Source organism: Oreochromis aureus, linkage group 8 (genome assembly GCF_013358895.1).
Source record: "Oreochromis aureus strain Israel breed Guangdong linkage group 8, ZZ_aureus, whole genome shotgun sequence".
In the NCBI taxonomy this organism is placed as follows: domain Eukaryota; kingdom Metazoa; phylum Chordata; class Actinopteri; order Cichliformes; family Cichlidae; genus Oreochromis; species Oreochromis aureus.
Window position 1 is genome coordinate 10,053,911 of NC_052949.1, and position 16,232 is coordinate 10,070,142.

Consider the following 16,232-nt stretch of genomic DNA (forward strand, 5'->3'; position numbering starts at 1 on the left):
AATCTGAAATATTTGGAAGATTTGCGTCCCATTACATCTGACAAGCTACTAACACAGCACTTCATTAAAATGAACATAATACCAACAGGCAAACATGGTTGTGGTACCGTGATTGTCAGTGCCCATAAGTGATATGCTATCAATTCTGCTCTCTACCTAATCATGAAGGGGTGAACCAATAGTAAACGAAAGAGTCAAAGTGCATTGATGCACTTGACTAAATCCCAGCTATTCTCAATGCTTGTTTTTAATTTATGGAAATATACCCACAGAGAGAGATGCACTTTAAAATAACATGAGTGATGATAATCATATAATCTTTGCTTTGGATGGTTTAGTTTGCGTCATTAATGACCTATTTCTGCTCAATCGTCTTTTGCTTTTGATAAAACCATAAAAGGAGTTGTAGAAAAAAAAAACAGCTACCATAATGAGTAAAACTGAGCATCATATATTGTCTCACATAGTCTTTGTAAAGTAAGCTCAGTTATTTTTAAGTCTGGTATTTAGAAATGTTGATCATTTCAGTGTTACTTTTAGTTCTTTGCTTTTGACTCAGTTCTTTCATACAGCCTGATTATTTTCCTGTTGTGAAGGTCTTTCCATGTATTCTTCTCCAAAATGTAGTCATGGTTGATGTAGAAAATGACTTTGGTCATGTTTTTCTCAACATAGTAGTTAGGATATTTGACGTAGTCATCAGTCATGAATCCATATGCATCCACCCGAGGAAGACACAAAGGGAAGAAAAAGAGTAGGACAAATACAGTATACATATACAGTATAGTTGAGGACAAAGTTAGAGAGGCAAAGGCTATGATGGTCGGGATCCATCAGATTCATCCCAGTTATTCTTGGATTTAAAACACGAAGAACAGTGAAAACACTTATAATGCTTATGTTTAATGAAGGGAATTATCATGTGGTGGGTGGCACTGCATTAATCACTATGGTTCAGACCTTTTGTTTAAATATACTTTTTCATGAAAGGTGTTTTTGACTCTTAATCTTATTTCTGATTCATCTGGGCTGTGTGAAAAAAGTCCTGAAAGTTGACTTGCTCATTCTAGAGTTAATTGCCAGGTCAATACTTCTAAAGCTGTTAATACCAACAATAAGCACACAAAGTTCAAGTAGTTTTAACTCACTATGTCACAGGTGTGCAGAGCCAAGAAGACAGTGAATGCGCCGTTGGTTGGTCTGACTAAAGGCCAGGATGTTTTATTCAGTTTAGGTGACAGTAAGAACCTGTGAGTGAAGAAGAAGAATCAAATAAGCATACACATGGAAAAACATGAGCTACATTTCTATGACTGCAGAATAGGCAACCTCCAAATCCCAAACACATTGTAAAAGAACACATGCATAGAAAATTACTCAGCGGAACAATATTAAAATACAAAACATTGATTGGTTAGAATTGTACAGACTGTTTTTGTCTAAAATTTATTCTATTTCCATGTATGTTTGCACATGTTTCAATAAATTGCTGCAAATATTTCCCATTTTCCCAGCGGGGGGGACTCAAGACTGGCAAAGTACTGTATGACTGTTCATGCTGACATTGCTGTCTGAGTTACAATCTTATAACAGTTATTCCAGTGATTTTTTGCTTGTTTCTCATCCTTATTGTTCATTTATAATAGGAATCACGACTGTATGGTTGCTTTGGCTAATAAGGTTGCCTTCCTGGGGTAGAGTGGTAAACAACAAACAGAAACTGTAAGTACAGATTAGGATCGCTTCATCATTGTTCCACCTGAGTTCATCACAATGCTTTTTGGATGTGTGCTGATTTCATTGGTTTGTTTGTTTGTTTGTTTTACAGTGCATAGTGGCCTGGAGTTAAGTCCCAGATGATAAAACAGTCATGAATAATACCTTCATGACTGATCAGTCTCTATTAGATCAGTTAATTCACCTCCAGTTTGGAGATCATTCTCAGCTTCCTTCTAAATATTCATAGTCCTTTTAACAAAAATACTGTGTACAGGGTGTTAACTGCAGGCTGACCTGTTCCGCACATATCGGAGGAAGTCCTGGTGCAGAACGTAGACACGACTTTCATTGTATTGCCCTGAATAGTAGGTCCTTGGTCTGGTGAGATTAGAAGACAAAATATGGCACACTTGTTAGTCACATATATACCACGGAAGAGATTTTGATTTGGAAAATACATTATATAATTCATATTATTAGAAAGATACATTTAAATTACATGTCACTAACATTTTATATGTATGCAGGTAAGGCTTCCATGTACACTCAAAATCTGCATTTGTGTGACATCTTGGCCTTGGTTATAGTGTTTATTTGTTTACTGGAAAATAAACAAACATATGTGTTTGGGAGTACAAAATATTCCCATCATGATTCTGCTTCCAAAAACGCAAGACAGGACAGGTTATTTTGAGAAAAAAAACAAAAACAAAAAAAACAAAACCTAAAAAAATACAGGTGTGATCTTAACTCCTTAATGGGATCATTGCAACTTTTTGAAAATGGTGAATACATCTCTTGATTCATTTCCATTTTCATTGCATTTTATACTCACAGTTTATTGCGGTATGGTCCAGCAGAGACCTTTTCTCCTCTCAGAAGAGCCTTGAGCCACTGGAAATCCTCATCCCTCTGGAATCAACACATATTTTATACCCTGCCAAAAGGGAAGGAGAGCACCTATGTTTATTCTGTGCAGGAAAATAAGTATGATATAACACTGTTGTCTGTGAAGTTTAAGTACCTCGTCATGAGGGGCAGATTTGTACCCATACTTCTTCAGCAAGGAAAGTGATGTCGTGATAGAGTGGGCTGTGTGAACGTAAACTGATGTTTTGTTTCCTACATCTTCCTCATAACCCTTGGTGATGGCACCATTCATCCTGCCAGACAAGACAAGAATACATTTTATCAGTTGTCTCTAGCTTTAAGTGTAATACCAATGTCTAGGTGTTGACTACAAATATCTGCCATATATAATCTGCTTGTGGGACAGTGAGCAATTTCATGTGAAGTATCATCATAAAGCAACTCTAATTCGAAAGATGCTGGGGCATTGTGTAAAATGTAAATGGACACAGAAAAAATGTACCCCTTTAAGAAGAATATTACAATTTGATGGCACCAACACATCTGAAAAAGAATTGTCCATATTTACCACTGTGCATCATCCGTTTGTATTCTAATAAACCTCCATAAGTATTTGGGAACTGTGGTGTTCTGTGTCCTTTCTATCCTATTCATTATTTCACGTCTCACAAAGTTATTTCAGTCATTGTAGGATGTGGACTGAAGGCAGGCCAGTTCAGCAGGTGGAGAATTGCTGTTGTAATAGATGTAATAGTATGTCTTGCAAGGAATTCCTTAAGCAGTGATAACAAACCATAAATAGATAGACATTGTGTTCTCGCAGAGAGAAGAGAGAGAGGAAGAGTGTTTTTTAAAAAGAGTTTCAACTTTCAATTTTTCTGACCATAGAACAGTTTTTCACTCTGCCTCAGTTACTTTAACCTCCTAGGATCTGGCGTCCACATATGTGGAGATCACATTTTGGGTGGTCTAGACCAAAATACTACATTTTGCTCTACAAGGGTCTGATATCCACTTACGAGGACATTATACTGTCACTGTTCAATCGAAATTTAAAACAAATTTCCTCGTATGTGGATCTCATTTTTGTCAAAAACAAAAATCTGGAAAAAAAATACAAATCAGCTAATTCTTTGATTTTACATTTATCAAGTCCCAATATAGCAAAGAGAAATTAAAAAATGGATGCAATGAAAGTGTTCGGATCTTAGGAGGTTAAATGATTTTGGCCATCTGAGGGTCCAAACATTAAGCACAATATTGATTTGTGGTCCTCTCTCTTGTAGAGATTTCTCTAGACTGTCTGGATCTTTTTATGATATTATCAGTGTTGGGAAGGTTACTTTTAAAATGTATTCCATTACAGAATACTGAATACATGCCCCAAAATGTATTCTGTAACGTATTCCGTTATGTTACTCAATGAGGGTAACGTATTCTGAATACTTTGGATTACTTAATATATTATCATGCTGTTTACAACCACGTGAATGTACTATTGCTGTGATTTATTACTGATACTGAAGGTCCGCGGCTCCGAACCGTAGTAAAGGGACCTCTGGCTAATACGGTGGGTTCCGTGTCGGGCTGGTAGCCGAAAACTAGCTTTACTTTGTTGTCTGGGTCAACTTTGCTTGCCAGAGACAGAGAGAGGCGTTGAAAGGCTGCTCCAACATAACTTATTTTTTCAGGAGGAAAACACGAACACAGTGTACAGTTGAGTCTTAATAGTTTACTTACAAATGGGCTCGTCAGGCACTCTTCTTGGCTGCAGTGGTTATTATTATATTTACATGCTTCCAGCTCCCGTTTTTACTCCGTGACAGCTCGGACTTTTCCTTTCTCTCCCTCCCTCGCTCACAGACACATAACGTGTATGGCAGTCCATTCTCGCTGCGGCACGGACTACACTGCCCATCAGGCTACATTCTTTAGGGCCATGCCTGTAGCATTCTGCCTTTTAGCTTAGCACAACAACAACAACAAAAAAGCGCTCTCTCACCCAGGAAACACGCAGAGAGAGAGCGTCACCCTGTGACCATGGCAACCGTAACGCTGCCGCCTGGAACAACATTACGTAGCTGTCAAACAAACCCAAACAGTCCTGACCCGCGACAATATGAAACAGGAAAGTACCGCCGTGTAATCCATTTATTTCAACAAAGTAACTGTATTCTGAATACCACCTTTTTAAACGGTAACTGTAACGGAATACAGTTACTCATATTTTGTATTCTAAATACGTAACTGCGGTACATGTATTCCGTTACTCCCCAACACTGGATATTATTCAAAGTAAATATTGCAAATTGTAAACATTGTACGGTAAACCATAACCCCTAACTGGTTACAGTAGATGGATATCCTTTTAAATAGGACATTTTCCCTTTCAACTCCAGCAAGTCCTTGCTCATATGGGGTCCTTGGCTTGTTGACATTTCTCTGTATTATTTTAACGTCTTTACCTTACAATAAAAAGAGCCTCCAGATGATTGTTGGTGTATGAAAAAATGAATCGAATATATTTTTCTATAGAAACAATGATGTAAGTCTAGGAACTGTGGAATTGAAAAAATTATGTTACAGCTATAATATAACCTGCATCATTAACTTTGCATTAACAATCTAACCTACAGCATTGATACTGCATTAAGATGTTAATTAAAACCTGTTGGTCTCACATTAACTTTTTATTACAGGAGCAGCCATAATCATTGTGTACACACATAACATTAAGGTTAAAACAGCATACACACTTACAAAACACATATAATACATATAATCTAGGAACAGGCCTGAGCAGAGGCCCGAACGCATTCAGCTTCTTGTTGTAACCTGTTACATAGGAGTTTGCTTAGTAACAGATGACTGAACATGTATCAGAGAGGATGTCACGTCCACAGGGACCTGGAGGGCCTGAAATCATCGCTGTATTTGGAGAAGATGTTAGAAAAAGGAACTTCTGTGTCTGACTTTAGTTCTAAAAATTGATTATTGTCTGTACAAGATGCAAATGATGTTCTTAGAAATGCAAAAATATGTTATAGAACGCAAGAGGGGGCGTCAAACCCCGACGTTATAAAAACCTTTCTCTGTGTATTTTGGGAGAAGAACCCCGCAGATGTGATGCTGTGGGCTTCTTCCCACGCGTGTGTTGTCAATAAACTCTTCATCTGATTGCACTCTACTGGGCCTCCGCTGGTTTGTCTTGTGCCACATTGTCGAATTCGGGACAGAACCTTTTATGTTTTTTTGTTGAGGAACATTTTTCCATAATTTGTCGACTTAGTATTTTGTATGTTGTTGAACTGCTGTCCATCTTCTTCAAGATGCTCTTTTTATACCCAATGATGTCACTGACTTGTTAGTTAGCTGAATGTTCAGCTAGGTGTTTTTGTTTTGTTTTGTTTTGGGGTTTGTTTTTTTTAGTCCTACTTCAATTTCCTTTTTTTTTTTACCTGTTCCAACTTTTGTAGTTAGAAAATAAACAAAAATGTTGTTTTTGTGGAATTTTATAAAATTTTATTTAGATTTTTTTAAATCAATTCAACAATTTCTTTAGCATGAGATATATATAGTCTATGACTATATATAAAGGTTGGACATCTAAGGCGTAAAGCCAATACGGTAGTGAATGAATATGGAAGACTCCATTCATAGTGAATGACAGCAGTTGTACAGAAGTCATGAGAAAACAACCCTTAGGTCCTCTGTTGTCTAATTTCTACCTCTCGCGAGTTTAAAGTGTTACTGAATACAAAATAAAGTTAATTTTGTAAATTATGGTATGAAAGTCACAGAGAAAGATAGAGCAGGGTATGCTTTACACCGCTTTATATTATTTACACTAGGCCTACTGCCTGTCAAACAAAGCCAACACGTTTGTTTGGGATTTTTTTGTCTTACCGAAAAACATAATCATGCCCATCAATCTCCACACCCTTCTTTGAGCCGTTTAGGATTCCTCCAGTACCCACCACAGCACAGCGCACACAGCCATCATCACCTGGTTTTGGGAGAAGCATTGGCTCTTTTGGCTTTGGAATCAGCTTCACTGAATCCATCACATCTGTAAACCAAAAGAAAAACATGAATACACAATCTGTGATTGTTTTATGGTTGCTGTATGAGTAGAAGTTAGGTTGGTTAGTTACTTTAAACTAATGTTTCGTAGTTCAAAGAAAAGGCTAAGAGATGGATGTCTTTATAGCAATGACAATATGGAAAGTGTTGTATATAGTTTGAATCTTTAGATATTACCGCCTAAATCTATATATCCACCACCAGAAAATATCATAACACCACCCGAATCACCTAAAAAACCCCAGCATGATTTCCCAACACTAGTCTGATCTCTTTTAATGTGTAAACTCTTTCAGATGCAACCAAACCAAATGCGGCTTGTCTGTCATATTCAGGCTCACATTAATCTTCATACACTCAGAATAACAAAACCTCTGCCTAAAATGCAGACTCTAACTAGTTTGGTTACATGTAGGTTTTTATTTGATTGGTATATATTCAGTTTACACCGAGCACATTTCCCTTAATTATTAATTATTTGAATAAATAAACTTTTGATTTCATATATTTCAGTTGCATTGCTTTATATTTCAAATTATTGCTTCATATTTGTTCATTAAGAAGCCCAGAGTCTGCTGTCATTTTTCATTAAAGAAACAACACAAAAAACTAATAAAAATATCTTATCAGTTTTAAAGACTTACATGCATGTTTTCATTTTTTTCTGAAATCTTTTGAAATGTAAAAAACCTGGAACAATTTAAAAGACAGATAGTACACAGTGTATTCTGTCATTGTGAAATGGGGCTAAAGTGACTGTGTCATGGTGAACTACATTCAAAAAGAATAACTGCATGCACACCTGCATGAGTCCATGTGACTTGAAAAACCAGGGCCACTTAAAAGGACATGAGTCTTTTATTTCAGGTATGACTTGAGTAAGTTCTGATTGCTATCTGTATGAACAGATAGTACACAGGGTATTCTGTCATGTCCAACTACATTAATAAAGAATAACTGCACGTACACCTGAATTAGTCCACGATACTGATAACACGTACATAGTTAGACTGGGCAAACCTGTTTGCACTTGTGGGAAATTTCCACATGTCTAAGGATTCTGGGACTCTCCGCCATTTAGAATAGAATAGAATAGAATAGAATAGAATAGAATAGAATAATCCTTTAATTGTCCCACAAGGGGAAATTTGGTTTGACCTTAGAACTGAAAAAGCTTCTCGGATGAGAGGTGAGACGTCTTCAAGCAACTTAAAGAAGTCCAGACGCTTTTCTTTCCAAGCTCCTTAGATGTCTAAGGATTCACTCCAGTAACTAAGGTATATAGCTCTATACTTCAGCTCTGTGAGCAACAATTAAACGTATTTCACTGTAACCTTAATTTCCTGTTTTTAGCTCACAGGATTGGCACCCAGTGTGGTCTTCTGCTGCTGTAGCCCAATTGCTTTAAGGTTTGACACAGTGTCCATTTAGAGATGCTCTTCTGTATACCTTAATAGAGTGTTTCTCCTTTTGTTGCTGTTGCCTTCCTATCAGCTCAAAGTAGACTTGCTAATCTACTCTAATCTCTAACATTAACAAAGCATTTTCATCCAGAAAACAATTGCCAACATAATATTTTATGTTAACCTAGACATGGTTGTGTGAGAAAATCAGCACTTTCTGAAATAGACCAACATCATGCCATGTTCAGTGTCACCATCATTCTGATGTTTGGTTTATTTCAGCATGTCACGTTTTCTACTCATCCATTCCTAAATGCATTGAGTTGCTGTTATTTGATTGGCTAATTAAACATATGTCATTTCATAAAACCCATTTGGTGAAACTATATAGGTGTATTGGTGCACCTAGAATAGGTATATTGGTACACCTTTACTCTGTTACTCATCAGTCCAGCACACAATACTGACCCAATATCATCTTCAGAAAGACCTACCGTCATACTTGTACTCCATGAAACCAAAAGGATTGTTAAAATGTGAAAGTCGATTCCACTCGCTCATGTTAATACTGTCTTTGTGCAGAAACAAGCGTATGTTAGGAAGAAAAGCCTTCCTGAATTTCTCATCCTGAGAGTTTTGCAGAGAATGATCACATGTCTGAAATCATAAAAATTAAATCATGATACAGGCTAAAATGAAGGACTTGAAACAAATCTGGAAACAGCAAACACAGTAAGTCAAGTCAAGCCAAAAGACAGATTAACCGATACTAAAGTGTTAATCATCATGCAGATGTTCGGCAATGTTGGCTCACATCCATAAAGTTAATACATTTTACAGTTTTATTATATTTTGTCTTAGTATGCTTACTCTTGGTCTAGGTTGAGCATCCTGGTTGTAAGCATCTTCAAACGCCCACTTAGGAAGCTTCTTGAAGTCTTTTTTGTAGAGGAGAGGCATCGGGGTCTCATGTGGTAGACCTGATTTTAATTTTCTCTTCCAGTATGCTTTGTACCTCTCAAGCACAAAGTCTTCCCATTCACCGTCATCTATTTCTATGAAGGTTGGCCAGCTGAAAAAAAAGGGAAACAGACACAACATAAAATAATTTGCGAGGAAAGGCAGTGTCTTTCTTTGAAAAAATGTAAAGAAATAAAATTATATTAATTTAATGGAAAACAAATTAAATCAATTATAGGTTTTCTTGAGTCAGCATAGAAAAATACAACTCACCAGATACTTTTTATTGTTTGTAGGGCTAATAAATTCAACAAATTCAAGATGAATAATGACAGAAGAAGCAAAGAAAAAAACCTTAAAATTAAGCCTGCCATCTCTGGTGTGTCAAATTTTTTCTGTTCATTTAAGGACTGCTCACAGGAGGAAAAGCCACCTGACACCTTGGCACTCGTGTGACAGGGCAGGGCTATGGCACAACTTCCAGAGGGGGAAAAAAAAGGTGCAAAACAAATTCATTCAGAAGTAAACGCACACCCACACGCACAACTTCATAACAATGTGCTTTATCACATAACAAAGGGGAAGTTGTGCAGAAGTAAATTTGACGATCAACTACTACTAAATATCCTTGCAAAATACTATCTCACTTCAGTGAAAATTTATATAAAGTGGTCTTACCAAACCAGTATGTCTTTTTTACTTTTTTTATTTTTAAGGACAAATACAGAAAATTGGGTATTGCAAAAGTAGTTTTGCTGTATTACAGCAGCATTATGACATTATTAAACAAAGTAAAGCTAATATTTTACTAAGCACAATACCAAATAGAACACTATTGACCATAGTCTTGGATAATTTTATTGCTTTTACATGTGTAAATACCTTTCATTTAGTTCCTACAGGATGAAAGAATTTGTACTATTGACTAGTCCCCACACTTACCTGACCTTAATCCAGTAGAACACCTCTGTTACACTATCTCAGACTGTCCAGGAGCTCAGCAATGGCCTGCTCCAGATCTGGAGATCTGAGGAGATTCCCAAGGACATTATGCATCATCTCATTAGTACAGGGGTAGGCAACCTTTCTGATGGCGAGTGCCATTTAAAATTTCCTCGAAGTCAGAGTGCCATATGATTGCATTAGCAATAAATTTAATAACGCTCTATACGAACAGTTACACAATATATAGAACAATATATAGAACAGCAAATGGACTGTACAACAGAAAATACAAATGATATTTATGGTCTCCTCACAACAATGATAAGAAAAATAAACTCAGCCAATATGACATGTCTGTTAATACAGAGACACACATGTTAATGTGATCTCTGGTCTCCCACTCAGAGACACAGGTCTCCGAGTGTCCAGCATTCAGACGGCTACCTGAGGACTCTCATGTGAGAGAAAATCTGCTCACACAGATATGTAGAGCCAAATACTGTCAATAAGGCCTCTGCAATGTTCTGAAGACAGTTAAACTTGTCAGGTAGTGATGTCCAGCAGGTGAAAATGCAAGCTCCATGAACACGTACAGCTGTGGATTCCAGCTGCTTCGATGTCGCATTAACTGGCATTAACTCAGCCAGCATTTTGACTAAAGACCAGCCGACCAGGTATTATAGGAAAAGCCATAAAGCCTTTGAATGAAAACAAACGCTGTTGTGACAGTGATGTACACTGTCTTGTTGGTATATGTATGATTTCTATACATTTTACATCAGATAAAAACTTTGGTTGTAAGCTTCAGATAATTATTTAATAACAGCCAGACATTTTAAATGATAATAAGAAAGTATTTCTTTGTGCCCCCCTTTCCCTGTTAATGTTTTGCCAGGGGGCCAGGCAGGGCCCCTGGCAAAACTTTGCTAGACCCGCCCCTGCACAGTTACCAGCCGTCAGCTACGTAAAAAAATGATCCTGGTGTTATTTGTCTCTCAGAAACAGTTCATAACTTCCCTTCAACTCATTCATGTCACCTAAAAGGTAAACCTGTTTCTCCATCACCTGTTCAGCTCTGATGGTTCAGTAAGGACATCTTCTGGTTTCATCTGCACGTTTCCCTCTCACCAGATATACAAACCAATATCATGACCAGCAGGTTTTACAGCTGTGGCTCTAGCAAAACTCAGCTGATACTAGAAATTAATATTAAACAAATTCTAACAACAGCTGATCAAGCTTAAACGTGCTGCTGTTGTTTAGCGCGACATCCGGCGGTTTCCTTTTTCTGGCGCAAAGTGGGTGATAAACAAACAAGAGAGAAAATCTGATCAGCTGATCATTGATCAGTCTCATGATTAAAGTAGCAACAGGAGAGAGAGGGGAGAGAATGAGAGAAGAAGAAACAGCTGTGCAGCGTAATGACAGAATAAATCCACCTTTGTGTCTTTTTCCATCCTAGCTGAAGTCCGGGCCAAACTGCGTCCCTTCTCAGCTCAACACGAAACGCGTAATAATTTCTCTGAATGCGGGACGATTCCGTCATTTTACGGGACGGTTGGCAGCTCTACTAACTAACCTTATGAATAAAATAACTATCAATTACTATCAGTAACATCATAGCACCCACCCAGCTGTATAGAAACTCCATCATGCTAGCTAGTACGCAGTACGAGTTATTGTAACTGACTGTAAAAAGTCAGCACAACGAAAATAAACTCCACCTAAACTTGGTTTATATCTGACCCAGATAGACTGCAGGTCATAACTTCTTACCTGAAGTTCAGTTCACCTGATACTCGGACCGGCGGCCGCCTCGGGTCTCTCCTCCTCCTGCCTCCCTTCTCCCTCATCCACCTGCTGGCCTCCACTAATGTTACTGAATCTGTGGAAGGTCCGCCATAGCCACCACCAAACAATTGAGTTATTTTTACACACCGGCCAACATCTGGCCAATCCACCACCTTTCATTGTTTATACCGTTATGAAAAAAAAAAAAAATCATCGGGCCACCGAGCAAATGCCCGGTATGCCCGATGGCCAGTCCAGCTATGGTCGTGCCATCAGTTAACCCTACGCGTGCCTAGGGTTGCCAACCCCTGCATTAGTAGAATGTCCGTATCCCAGCCAACATGTATATATGGGCCCCACCTGATTTTTGCTCGGGCTGGATGGGTACCATGTGGGCATGGGCTCAAATTGGGCTTTAGGTATCGGGCAAAGAATTGGACAGAAGACACACAATTTTGGATGTACTTCAAGAAGACTGGAGTACTACTCCTGAAGACCACTTAAAGAAATTACAAGAAAGTTTGCTGAGAAAGTTCAGACTCTGTTGGTGGTCACACCAAACATTGATTGGTTAGAATTGTACATCTTGATGCATTCTCAATCATCCAGGAAAGTAAATCTCCAAAAGTTGAATCTGTTCATCTGGACGTAGCGTTTTGTGGGAAAAACGTTTCGTCACTCATCCAAGTGACTTCTTCAGTCTCAGCTGACTGCAGGTTTCCCCAAACCTTATAAACAGTACATTTGCATAATGACTGAAACCAGCCCACTGAAGGAACAATGGGCTGTGAGGTCAGTTCCTTAATCATAATTATGCAAATTCCCATGACCATTGATCAACAATCACTGACCAAAACCCACTGATTAAAGAACACTGATCAATGGCCATGAGTACCATTCACAGAGAGTTGGGGAATGGCTGCAATCACAGCATTGTAAGATGGCGAAAGATGTACCCTTAGGCCCCCTCCTCGATTCAGAGATGGTCTTTCCCTTTTCACGTAAATGGCCTCCTTGACTCCGCGCTCAAACCAGCGTTCTTCCCTGTCCAGGATGTGTACATCCTCATCGTTGAAACGCAAAGCCCCCAGCATCCAACATCACCATGGAGGAGAGGAAGGCACTCACATCACTTAGTGATGACAACAACATTATCATCCTTCCGGCAGACAAGGGTAGGTGCACAGTATTGCTTAACCAGAAAGACTATCATGAGAAGATTTTGTCACTACTCAGTGATGAAAATACTTATGAGCCCCTGAAACGAGACCCAGGAAGTGGCTACAGGAAGAGGGTCATAGACTGTCTGAAGCAGTTAGAACAAGACAAGGCTATCGACCGGACCTCATACCACAGGCTGTACCCAGGGGAGTCTACACCAAGTCTGTATGGTTTACCGAAAATACATAAGCAGGGTGCACCTTTAAGACCAATTGTCTGCATGATCAACTCGGTCACCTATAACCAGTGTTGGGACTAACGCGTTATTAAGTAACGCGTTACAGTAACTATGTTGTTATTGTGGTAACAAGCACGGTAACTAGTTATTATGCCAAAACCAGGAACGCGTTACTCGTTACTGGGATTTAGATAGCCTCGTTACTCGTTACTTCGTGTGGTGGATATCGCGGAGCTTCCACAGATTCAATAACATTAGCAAGTGGTGGAAGCCAGCAGGTGGATGAAGGAAAAGGGAGGCAAGAGGAGAGACCCGAGCGGCCGCGGTCCGCGTGTCAGGTGAACTGAACTTCAGGTAAGAAGTTATGACCTGCAGTCTATCGGAGTCAGATATAAACCAAGTTTAGGTGGAGTTTATTTCCGTTATGCTGACATTTTCGTACTGCGTGCTAGCTAGCATGACGGAGTTTCTATACAGCTGTGTGGGTGCTATGTTACTGATGTTGAACTTTATTTTGTTCATACGTTAATTATTAGAGTTGCCAACCGTCCCGTAAAAAACAGAATCGTCTCATATTCAGAGAAAATATTACGCGTTTCGTACTGAGGTGAAAAGGAACACAGTTTGTCCCAGACTTCAGCTACAATGAAAAAGACACAAAGCTGAAGCTGCACAGCTGCCTCTTCTTCTCTCATTCTCTCCTCTCCTGTTTCTACTTCAATCACGAAACTGATCAATGATCAGCTGACTGGCTTTTCTCTCTTGTTTGTTTATCGCCCACTTTGCGCCAGAAAGAGGAAACCAGCGGATGTCGCGTTAAACAACAGCAGCACGTTTAAGCTTGATCAGCTGTTGTTAGAATTTATTTAATATTAATTTCTAGTATCAGCTGATGTTTGCTGGAGCCACAGCTGTAAAGCTGCTGGTCATGATATCGGTTTGGTTATCTAGTGAGAGGGAAACATGAAGATGAAACCAGGAGATGTCCTTACTGAATCATCAGAGCTGAACAGGTGATGGAGAAACAGGTTTACCTTTTAGGTGACATGAATGAGTTGAAGGAAGTTATGAACTGTTTCTGAGAGACAAATAACACCAGGATCCTTTTCTATGTAGCTGACAGCTGGTAACTGTGCAGGGGCGGGTCTAGCAAAGTGTTGCCAGGGGCCAGGTAGGGCATTAACAGGGAAAGGGGGGCACAACGAAATACTTTTCTTTATTATTCTCATTTAAAATGTCTCGCTTTTAAAAAATAATTATCTGAGTCTTACAACAAACAATTGATAGATTGATACATATATACCATCAGAACAGTGTACATCACTGTCACAACAGTGTTTGTTTTCATTCAAAGGCTTTATGATTTTTCCTATAATGGTGGGCTGGTCTCTAGTCAAAATGCCCGGGACGATTTTTTTGTCCCAGTCCAGCTCTGTATGCAGCTCATCTGCAGTCTGGTGTTACCTCCATCTTCCTATTCAGAAGGCAGAATTTCCAGGTTCTGAGTACAATCAAAAGCACCACGACTGCAGTTTTTGTGTTGGATGTAAAAAGCAGGCTAGAATCATGGCGGCGGTCAACGACGGTCCAGGCGTGGGATTTCTCTTGTGGAAATGTGCGCATTATTTTTTCCTTTCTATTGGTAGGTGGCACAGTGCACTTGTGGCAAGTAAGCAAGCTAGAAGACTGGCAATCTTGCTGGGTATCCAGTTACAGAAGCAACACATTAACAAGAGAATTCTGAGTAAAACCAAAGTTACTTTCCCTAGTAACTAGTTACTCTGAAAGTAACAAGTAACTTGAAGTAACTGAGTTACTTTTTTAGAGAAGTAACTAGTAATGTAACTAAGTTACTAATTTAAAGTAACTTACCCAACACTGCCTATAACATCTCCAAGTTTCTGGCTTCGATCCTCAACCTGCTGGTGGGCAGCTCTGAACACCACATCCAGAACACCCTGGATTTTGTTGAGAAGGTGAGAGATGTCATTATGGAGGCAGATGAAACCATGGTCTCGCATGCGACGTTACATCTCTCTTCACTTGCATCCCAGTCACGGAAGCGTTGGAGGTAGTCCATAAGAGATTACAGGATGACACCAACCTCAGCATCAGGACCACTCTCAGCATCGACCAAGTGTGTTTGCTTTTGGAACTGTGTCTTCATTCCACCTACTTCACATACAAGGGTCAGTTCTACAGGCAGAAACATGGGTGTGCCATGGGCTCCCCAGTTTCACCCATCGTGGCCAATTTGTACATGGAAGAAGTGGAAAAGAGGGCGTTGCTATCCTACCCTGGAACACCACCAAGCCATTGGTTCAGATATGTGGATGACACCTGGGTGAAAATCAAATCTCAGGACGTACTACATTTCACGAATCACATTAACTCGGTGGACCGACACATCAAATTCACCAGGGAGGATATGAAAAGTGGCAGGTTAGCCTTCTTAGACTGTGAGATTTCCATCAGTAATGGGGGATATCTAAAAGCTGACGTGTACCGTAAACCTACACATACGGATCAGTATCTAAGGTTTGACTCTCATCATCCACTGGAGCACAAACTGGGTGTCATCAGGACGCTACAACACAGAGCGAACACCATCCCCACTGACACAGCGGCCAGGGAGGCAGAAGAACAGCACATCAAGAAGGCCCTGAGTAAATGTGGTTATCCCAGCTGGACTTTTGTCAAAGCTGGGAAGGCACCTAAAAAAAGCTCCAGCCGATCCAGGAGAGAAGGACAACCGCTGCCCAGGCGAAAACCTGTAGTGATCCCATATGTGTCAGGAGTATCGGAACAGTTGAGACACATTTTTTCTAAACACCGGGTCTCTGTGGCTTTTAAACCCCAAAACACGCTGCGCCAAAAACTGGTCCACCCAAGGATCGGGTCCCCGACACAAACAGAGTAACATAGTGTACGCTGTTAAGTGCCAGGAGGATTGCCAGGATTTATACATCGGGAAACCAAACAACCTCTAGTGAAGCGGATGGCACAACACAGAAGAGCAACCTCATCAGGCCAGGACTCTGCAGTTTATTTACACCTACAGG

General features: G+C 39.5%; 1 pseudogene; it reads right to left on the bottom strand.

The window, feature by feature from the left end:
• Window positions 1–191: 191 nt before the first annotated feature.
• LOC120441485 lies at window positions 192–9,453 on the bottom strand (annotated as a pseudogene).
• Between the last annotated feature and the right edge of the window lie 6,779 nt (window positions 9,454–16,232).